Raw genomic sequence first — 10,375 nt, 5'->3', positions numbered from 1 at the left:
CTCTCCAAGGAACTTCTTTCAACATTTATTGCAAGGCAAATCTACTGGCAACAAATTCCCTCAATTTTTGTTTGTCTGAGAAAGCCTTTATTTCTCCTTCACTTTTGAAGGATAATTTCACAGAGTATAGAATTCTAGGTTGGTGGGTGTTTTTCTCTCAACACTTTAAATATTTCACTCCTCTCCTGTCGCTTGCATAGCTTCTGAGAAGTTACATGCAATCCTTATCCTTGCTTCTCTGTATGGAAGGTGGGTTTTCTCTGGTTTCTTTCAGGAGTTTTCTTTATGTTTGATTTTCTGTAGTGTAAAAATAATATACCTAGAAGTTGTGGGGGGTTTGGCATGTATCCTGCTTGATGTTCTCTGAGCTTCCTGGATCTGTGGTTTGGTATCTGACATTAATTTGGGGGAAAATTCTCAGCCTTTATTTTTTTAAATAATAATGTCTTGTCTGTCCCTTTCTCTCTTTCTTTCCCATTATGTGTATTTCCATTATGTGTATTTATACCTTTTGTATTTGTCCATAGTTCTTGGATATTCTGTTCTGGTTTTTGTCAGTATTTGCTCTCTTTGCATTTCAGTTTTGGAGGTTTCTATTGAGATATCCTCAAACTCAGAGATTCTTTCCTCAGCCTTGTCCAGTCTACTAATAAGCCCATCAAGGACATTCTTCATGTCTGTTACAATGTTTTGTTTGTCATCTCTGGCATTTCTTTTTGGTTCCTTCTCAGCATTTCCATCTCTCTGCTTTCATTGCCCATCTGTTCCCGCATGCTGTCTACTTTATCAATTAGCTCCCTTAGCATCTTACTTACGGTTTATTAAATTTCTTGTCTGCTAATTCCAACCTCCCTGCCGTATCCGGTTCTGGTTCTGAGGTTTGCTCTGTCTTTCCACGTTGTGTTTTTTGCCTTGTAACTTTTTCCTGATAGCTGGACATGATATGCTGGGTAAAGGGTACTACTGTAAACAGACCTTTAGTACTGTAGTGGCAAGGTTCTAGGGAGAGGAGAAGCATTCTCTAGTGCTGTGAGTAGGTCTCAGTCTTCTAGTGAGCCTGTGCCTTGACTGTGTGAACTGCCCCTGTGCTTCTTGGTCCCCACACCCTCCTTCAGTGTGACAGGAAGATTGAAGTGGGCTGGAATTGAGTATTTCCCTTCCCCCAGGTTAGCTAGCCTTTGATGAAACTCCCAACAGGTTAGGCTCTGGCTAACTAGTTTCTCCTGAAGGCAAACCTTGTTAAGAAGAGCAGAATGCTCTAGAGTGTTCCCAGTGGGTTCCATTTCTCCTCCCTGTGTCAGAAACACAAGGGCATTTTTCTCCGGTATGTACTGTGTGGATCTGGCAGAGCTCCTGGGGGTCAAACTCACAAATGCATAGGGCCCCTCCCCATGCCTAGGTCCCCCTGGAGTTTATAACTCTCAGACTTTTCCACACTGAACTTCCTGCAGTTTGTCAATTACAGCTCTGCTTTTGCTGTGCAACCTTGGTTCCTGCAGAGGTTTGTGCTTCTTAGTTTCTATTCTGGTATGTTGTGATTCTTTGTATCTGCCAGTCTCTCTAATTTTAGGGGCAATGGTTTGCCCAGTGACTTCACTTCTCTTATGGATCCAAGAAGTGTTGCTGATTTTTCAGTTTGTTCAACATTTTACTTGTTGCTGGGGTGTAGTAGTGACTTCTAAGCTCCTTATATGCTGGTCCAGCAACTGGAGCAATAGTACAGTTCAATAGTACCATTTCCTTCAGATTTAACGCTTAGCCCTTCCAGGCTTGCAAGGCTGTAGTAAGGACCTGTGGGCTCTTTTCAGTACTTTCTGGTCCAGCGCCCTCTGAGCTGAGCAGGCCCTGGCACAGGCAGAATTCCCATCGGGCAGGCCCCAGCTGTTCACTGGACCAAGCCCAGCTTTTGACTCAATTAAGTGCCATCTGACCTGAGCCTTCCATTTTGGCTGAGATTCTGCCAGCATACCCCCAGATGTGGGAACACCTGGAAATAAATACATTGCTAGCTTTTCAAGCTCCCATCTACAGACTGATGTAAAGACCTCAGGATGAAATGGGCCTTTCCCCAGTCCCCACCACAGTATCCAGGCCCCAGGAAATGCACAATTATTTTTGAGTGAATAAATGACATTATTTACAGAAGCGTTTTGTTAACTATTGGAACCTTTCCCACAGGATGGAAAGATAATTTCAGGACAGCTACAGCCTGGGCTAACATGGAAAACTATGAAGACAAAATCATTGAGTCAAATAAGCAAAGTGGCTGACTTTGCTGGTCATGAGCCTAATTAGTGGGGAAATTCTAAAAAAGTATTTAGCAAAAAAGGTTATTCTCTTTGGTATAAAAACTTCTTCTGGATGCATGCAGTGGCTCACACCTGTAATCCCAGCACTTTGGGAGGCCAAAGTGAGCGAATCACTTGAGGTCAGGAGTTTGAGACCAGCCTGGCCAACATGATGAACTCCATCTCTACCAAAAACTACAAAAATTAGCCAGGCCTGGTGGCATGCACCTGTAGTCCCAGCTACTTGGGTGTCTGAGGCAGGAGAATTGCTTGAACTCGGTAGGCAAAGGTTGCAGTAGGCTGAGACCATGCCACTGCACTCCATCCTGGGGGACAGAGACCCTGTTTCAACAAAACAAAACAAAACAAAAAAACTTCTTCTGCCATGTCCCTAGAGCAGATTGTGGCACTAGGGAGAAGTCAATTTAATAGCTTGAAGTTCTTAGGGTCCATTTTTTTTCTTTTCTGTGAGCACTGAACTCATCCATTTTCTCAGAGGGAAGCTCATCTCTTCTGTGCATTGTCTGTCACTCTGCTGTTAGTCCAGTTGCACAGCCAGGTGGCTTTGCAGAAATCACTGGAGCAGGTCAGTGGCTTATTTTGTTGAAGTTCTAGGTGATCCTGGTGTCCTGGTGACCCATAAGTTCTTGGCAACATTGTCCTCAAAAAGTCAAATTTTAAGAAGTCAATTTCTGGCCTTAATGAAGTAAAACAAAGCCATAGGCTTGGAGCAGCTGGTGGAACTCAAAGCTGGGTTATTGGTAAGGACTAATGTTATACTACCTCTTTTCATCTTCTGTGCCACTCTTAGTGTCTTTTTTTGAATATGTTTTTTTCTCTCTTGGGGGAATTTAAAATTTTAAAATCTTTTTGAGAGCCCATTCTAATACCAAACTTCCTAAAGTAAATCTAACCTAACGTGGAAAAATTATTAGCTAAGTTTCTTTTATCCACGTTAGAAGGTATTTTAAACATTGATCTTCTGACCATCTGTGACAGATCGTGGCCATCGATAAGTCTCCAGGGATGGATTTACTGCTAGTGAAACACATGATGTATTCTGCACTTCAGCAGAGCAAGGTTGGCCCCACACATAGCTGTAATGGAAAATGAGGTAGGGGGATTTATATACTTAATTAAAAATAGCAAACTCTCAAATCCAGACCCACAAATTGACTTTTAGAGTTTTGATTGCTGAAAGAGTTGCAAATCAAAGCAATTTGGGTTGAAAGTTCATTTTTCCTTGAGTCCAGTTCTTTAAAAATGGAAAGCTTTCACTTGATATTAATTTCACTGATAATAAGAACATAAATGTAGCCTGAATTATAGGACTACATATAAATCTGATTTATGAAGATCTGTCAAAGAAGCTCTAAGGATCAGTAACAGACATAGCTTGAGAAGGAAAATCACAGAATTGTCTAGCTAATAACCCCTAGAGTGTGTAAGACATATAATTTAAAATTTGTTGTGTTTGGATACAATGATCAGAAATAAATCTTGAAAAATGCAAAATTCCAAACAAGAGTGGGAAGCTGAAGTTACGGGTGTTATCCACACAAGGCCACAATGAATTTGCTTTCCCTCTTATTCTGTGGTTCTGAAAATACTGTTTTGAATTGATAGCTGGTTCACATGTCCTTGTGTTGCTCCATTTTATTATCATTCTGGGCCTTTTGAAGGACATAACTGCTTTTTAATCACACCAGCAACATAAACCATAATGACCTATTTTTTTTCCTCATAAACGCCTTAAGACTGTCAGTACCTTAGTATCCTGTAAGTAGTTTGAGGACAGAAACCATGCCGTTCAGCCTGTGTATCCAGCTCTGGGCTCAGTACAGGGCACAGAGGGGCTTGGTGACCATAATGGGTTCAGCTGGATTATAGGAGCCAACACATGCAAACTTTGGTGGCCCCTGAGCCTAAGGAAAGCAAGTGACTGGATTATTCCATTGTCTGGGAAGTATCAGAAGCTGGACTGGGGACAGATGTGGACTTTGCATGTCTTGGATCTTCAGTAACACAGGGCCTCATTTTTTGTGACTTGGAGAGAGGTAGATTCACAGGCAGAGAAACTAAAGAGGCAAAAATGTAGAACACAAGAAAGATTGCTAGAGAGCCTCTAAATGTCTTTGTCACAAAAAAGAAATGTGAACCTTATCATACAACTTAAAGTCTTCAGCTGGTGTCCTTCAAGGTTGAGCGATTCTCCGCCAGAGGGAAGAGGGATGACTAGGGGGAGCTGATGGTTTCCCTATTATCAGCTGTAAACTTAACGCTGTATTAGTTTCCATAAATATTTGGCACGTGAGTAGTAAGTAGGGAATAATGATCGGTCCAAATTACTCATTCGTTACTCTGTTGGTGGAAAATATAGTGTCAGCTGATGCAGTCAGCTTGACTCAAGTCTGTGATACAAGCAGCAGGCAGACAGACCGTCAGGGGCTGCAACAGAGGGTCCAAGGTAGCCAGTTTGGGTGAGAAGAACCCTGCTGAGCCTGCTGCCTTCCCTTCTGTACTATACCCCTATGGTTAATCTTAATACCAACTCCAAGCCCTGCCACTCACAGTTCTTTAAACCACCCCAGTCTCTTCTCTAGGACTTTAAGCTACTCCTCATGGCACTGCAACAGTGCTCAGGGGACACTTGCTGGGGCATACTGGAGCCTTTGACCAGGGTGCCCTGGACAACTCCACTTCCTTTTTCTCCTATACTCCAATCTGTCCTATTAATAAACTAGTTCCATACTCCAGGAAGGCTTGGATTTGGAGCTGTAAGACAAGTTGGAGAAGGTAACTCATCTCTTTGAGATTCAGTGGCCTCATCCCTAAAGTGTAGGGTGATCAACCACCCAAGGTTTTTCTGGGACACAGGACTTGTAGTGTTAAAACTGGGATGGTCCCCAACAAAGAGAGATGTGTGGGTCACCCTATACAAGTGGGAATACTAACACCTCATTGTGTGGATGAGCTGAAATATTGTTTGCGGAGTAGCAGACAGGAAGTAAGTGGTCAACAATAGTAGTTCCCACCCTCCTCACTCAATTTGGTGAATTTTGAAACAAGGGTTTGTGAAACACTTCCAGGTACCGCTTTAGGTGTTGGGGAGCTGTGAGCAAGTGAATTCTAAGACACAAATCCTGGCTTCAAGGTGTCCCCATTTCATTTGGGAATTTAATAGCAATACACATGAAACTGCTATTTTATTTACTTATACTTTTATGCTTCATTTTCTTCCAAAAAAGGATTGAATCGGAGGAAGCTCAGAATAAACATACAGATACATGAAAATAAGAGTTGAAGGACAACAACCACGTAATTAAAGGAGACAATGGTAGAATAATTATACTAGGAACCCAAGGCTAGGAAATCTACTCCAATTGAACACAAAACAGCCAGAGAACAAAACCACACAGGGAAGACTAAAATGAAACAGTACATTATACGGTGTCAGCACCACACATTCCAGATCGTGCTCTAGAAGTTCAAGGTGGTATTTGGTGATGATTTTCCTCAAACTGGCTGCATAACCATGGGCAGGTTACCCACTCCAGGCCTCAATTTCTTAATCTAGAAAACAAGAGCAATAATTTTTGTGACAAGACATCACCTATTAATGTGTTTCCAAACTCTCCTCTTCCCCTGCCCATTAGGTGGCTATGTCATCTAAGTTTCTCCCAGGGTGCAGGAAGAAGAATGAGGTCAAACTGAAAATAATTGTTTCTTTTGAAAATGTCCACTTTTATTTTAAGTTCAAGAGTAAATGTGCAGGATGTGTAGGTTTGTCACATAGGTAAGTGTGTGCCACGGTGGTTTGCTGCACAGATCATCCTGTCACCCAGGTATTAAGCCTAGCATCCATTAGATATTCCTGATGTTCTCCCTCCTCCACTCCCACCCTCCAACAGGCCCCGTGTGTTGTTCCTCCACATTTGTCCATGTGTTCTCATCATTCAGCTCCCAATTATAAGTGATAACACATGATATTTGGTTTTCTGTTCCTGTGTTAGTTTGCTGAGGATAATGGCCTCCAGCTCCATCCATGTCCCTGCAAAGGACATGGTCAGTTTCTTGAAAAGTTAAACTTACAAGATAATCCAGAAATTGCCCTCCTGGGATTCTACCCAAGAGAGACAAAAATGTATATCCACACAAAGAAATGTACATAATTGTTCATAGCAGCATTATTCACAATAGCCAAAAACTTGAAACAATTCAGTTGTTTATCAGCTGGTGAACAGATAAAATGTGATTTATCCACATAATGGAATACTATTCAGCAATTTAAGAAAAGCTACAAATCCACACTACAACATGGATGAAACTTGAAAATGTAACGTAGCCAGATGCAAAAGAATGCACTTTGCATAATTTCATTATGTGAAATGTCCAGAAAAGGCAAATTTATAGAGACAGAAATTAGATTAGTGGTTGCCTAGGGCTTGGGGTGGGAACAGGGATTAACTGCAAGGAGGAAACATTTTAAGGTGATAGAAATGTTTTCAAACTGAATTTTGGTGATGGTTGCAGAGTTCTATAAATTTACTAAACATCATTGAATTATATAGTTATAATGGGTGAATTTTATAATATATAAATTGTACCTCAATGCAGCTGTTTTTAAAAAAAATTTGAGAAGCACTCTTCAAAAGCACTCCTTCTGCTCACTTCATACTTAAACGCCAGTTTCCATGGAACTTGGTCCTTAACCCTCGTGCTTCGTATTTTTGTCAGTTATTCTCTGTGTGTTCCCCATGGAACCATTTCAAAATATAAACACTGAAAAGTACCTCCTCCTTCCTGTAGCCCCCTACACCCCAATTATGATAGGCCCCAGAACAGAAAAGTGGTTACCACACACATTTTGCAAACGTTCCCCCAGACCACTCTGATCCAAACCATACTCCCTGCATGAGTTAATCAAAACCAAGGGATGCTTAATTGATGGCATCCTAGATAACTTCCTAGATAACGATTGATCCAATTATATTGGTGCATAACAAGTTTATATCCAAACTTAGTGGCCTGAAACAACAACTTTTATTTTTCTCATGCATCTGTAAATTTGGCACAGCTCCGTGGGAATAGCTTGTCTCTGTTTCATTGAGCATCAACTAGGTGGCTTGAAGGCTGGGAACCGGAATTATCTGACAGTCGTTCATTCTCATGTTGAGTACTTGGGCTGGAAGACTGAAAAAGCCAGATGCAGCAACATCTGGGGCTCCTCATATGTTTCTACCTGTGGTCTCTAAGATGTGGTCTTTCCGTGTAGTCTCTCCAACATGGCAGCTTCAGGGTGGCCAGACTTCTCACATGGTGACTCAGGGTTCCAAAGACACATATTCTGAGAGAGAGAGAGAAAGCCCACATAGAAGCTATGTTGCCTTTTATGAGCTAGCCTTGGAAGTCATGTGGTGTCATTGCTGCTGCATTCTATTGTTTGAAACAGTTACAAAGCACCTCCCAGTTTCAAGTAGGTGGGAACACAGACACTCACCTCTTGATGGAGAGATCTCAACATCACGTTCTAAGAAGAACATGTGGAATGGGATCTATAATGTTTTGAGTATCTTTGAAAAATACAATCTTCCATAGCCGGAAGATTCCATCTCTTTTCTTTCCTCAAACTTCTAACGATTCCAACTCTATCCTTGCTTTCAGTTCATGACCTTGCTTCCAATCTCACTAGAAAAGCAATCGTCTTGTCTCTGCACATTTTTTCTTTCTTCCCTCCAGATATAGTGGATGGATGACCTCCCCATGCTCTCAGTTAAGTCTGTTGCTTGTGATGTGGTTTGGCTCTGTCCCCACCCAAATCTCATCTTGAATTGTAGTTCCCATAATTCCCATGTGGTGTGTGAGGGACCTGGTGAGAGATAATTGAATCATGGGGACAGTTTCCCTCATTTTGTTTTCGTGGTGGTGAATAAGTCTCACAAGATCTGATGGTTTTATAAGAGGAAAGCCCTTTTCTTGGTTCTCATTCTGTCTTGCCTGCTGCCATGTAAGACGTGCCTTTCACCTTCTGCCATGATTGTGAGGCCTCCCCAGCCACGTGGAACTGTGAGTCCATTAAACCTCTTTTTCTTTATAAATTACCCAATCTTGGGTAAGTATCACCAGCATGAAAATGGATGAATACAGCCTACATTTAAACACTAGAGTTCACCCCACCCTGCCGCCTATCCCCTCAAGCATATTGCTTCAGCATTCCTCTAGGACAATCAGATTTTCCTTCTACTGGATCATTCCTTTCCCCATGCTCCCTTCTTCCTTTATTCTCAAAACCCACTTAATCCCATTTGTCCCTCTAGTCACTAGCTTCTTTCTCACCTTCCTTTTTTAGTAAAACTCCTTGGTTAAATGTGCTATCTTCAGTGCACTTCCATTTTCTCTTGAAAAATCCCGTTCCAATAAAGTTTGCTCTCTCATTCCACTAAAACCATTCTCTTGAAGGCCATCAGAGACTGTTATGTTGGAATATTCAGTGATTGCTTCTCAGTCATTGTTTTTGACCCATCAACAGCATTTTAGATTTTAAATTGTTCTCACTTGTTTGAGATGCTTTTCTTCACCTGGGTGCTGGACAACAAACTCTCCTAGCTTTTCCTTTGATTTTTCTGGCAGCCCCTTTTTCCAGTCATTTTCCTTTTTCCTCCTCTTCTTTCTGAACTCTGAAAGTTGGGATGCCCCAGGTCAGTCTTTGGATGCTGAGGTGGTTTTTACTGTGTTGTTTAATTAATCTGGGAACTGAGTTTATCAGAGTCCTCTTTTCTGTATGATTCCAGGCTAGAGTTGGTCAAAGAGGAACTTGTGTGATATTTGGAAGTTAGAAATAAAGCAGTAGCCATTACTCTGCAGGTCATCATAGTCAGATGTAGTCGGTCAGGATAGGCACACAGATGCCAAGCAGTTCCTAGCATATCCTTGCTCTCCTTTTCTCCAAGTCCAGTTCTTCTCCTCAACTGCTAGCCCTACTGCCAAGAGTGGCCCAGGCCTACCACCAGACACTTGACTGTGGGCCCACAGAAGCTTTAGCTATACCAAGGCTAAAGTTTCCCATAGACCTATCCATGAGTCCCCCCTTCAGTTGGACATGTCTGGCTTAGATTGACTGACTCCCTTCCTGATCATCCAACCCCATTTCTATACTTTTCCATCTCTAGCTCCTTCCACAATTGTGAGGTTTTATTACTATAATAAATCCCTTATCCCATAACACCCATAGCAATTCTGCTTCCCTAACTAAAGACTTACTGATACAATTATTGGTATCAAATGTGGTTCTAGGGGAATAGAACATTTTTTTTTAACTATACTTTAAGTTCTAGGGTACATGTGCACAACATGCAGGTTTGTTACGTATGTATACATGTGCCATGTTGGTGTGCTGCACTCATTAACTCATCATTTACATTACGTATATCTCCTAATGCTATCCCTCCCCCGCCTCCCCACAATAGGACCCGGTATGTGATGTTCGCCTTCCTGTGTTCAGGCGATCTCAGTGTTCAATTCCCACCTATGAATGAGAACATGCAGTATTTGGTTTTCTGTTCTTGCGATAGTTTGCTGAGAATGATGGTTTCCAGCTGCATTCACGTCCCTACAAAGGACATGAACTCATCCTTCTTTATGGCTGCATAGTATTCCATGGTGTATATGTGCCACATTTCTTAATCCAGTCTGTCACTGATGGACATTTGGGTTGATTCCAAGTCTTTGCTATTGTGAATAGTGCCACAATAAACATACGTGTGCATGTGTCTTTATAGCAGCGTGACTTATAATCCTTTGGGTATATCCCCAGTAATGGGATGGCTAAGTCAAATGGTATTTCTAGTTCTAGATCCTTGAGGAATCACCACACTGTTTTCAACAATGGTTGAACTAGTTTACAATCCCACCAACAGTGTAAAAGTGTTCCTATTTCTCCACATCCTCTCCAGCACCTGTTGTTTCCTGATTTTTTAAATGATTGCCATTCTAACTGGTGTGAGATGGTATCTCATTGTGGTTTTGATTTGCATTTCTCTGATGGTGAGTGATGATGAGCATTTTTTCATGTGTCTGTTGGCTGTATG

This window comes from Rhinopithecus bieti, unplaced genomic scaffold (assembly GCF_001698545.2).
Source record: "Rhinopithecus bieti isolate Rb0 unplaced genomic scaffold, ASM169854v2 scaffold_3040, whole genome shotgun sequence".
In the NCBI taxonomy this organism is placed as follows: domain Eukaryota; kingdom Metazoa; phylum Chordata; class Mammalia; order Primates; family Cercopithecidae; genus Rhinopithecus; species Rhinopithecus bieti.
This window is presented reverse-complemented; position numbering follows the sequence as displayed.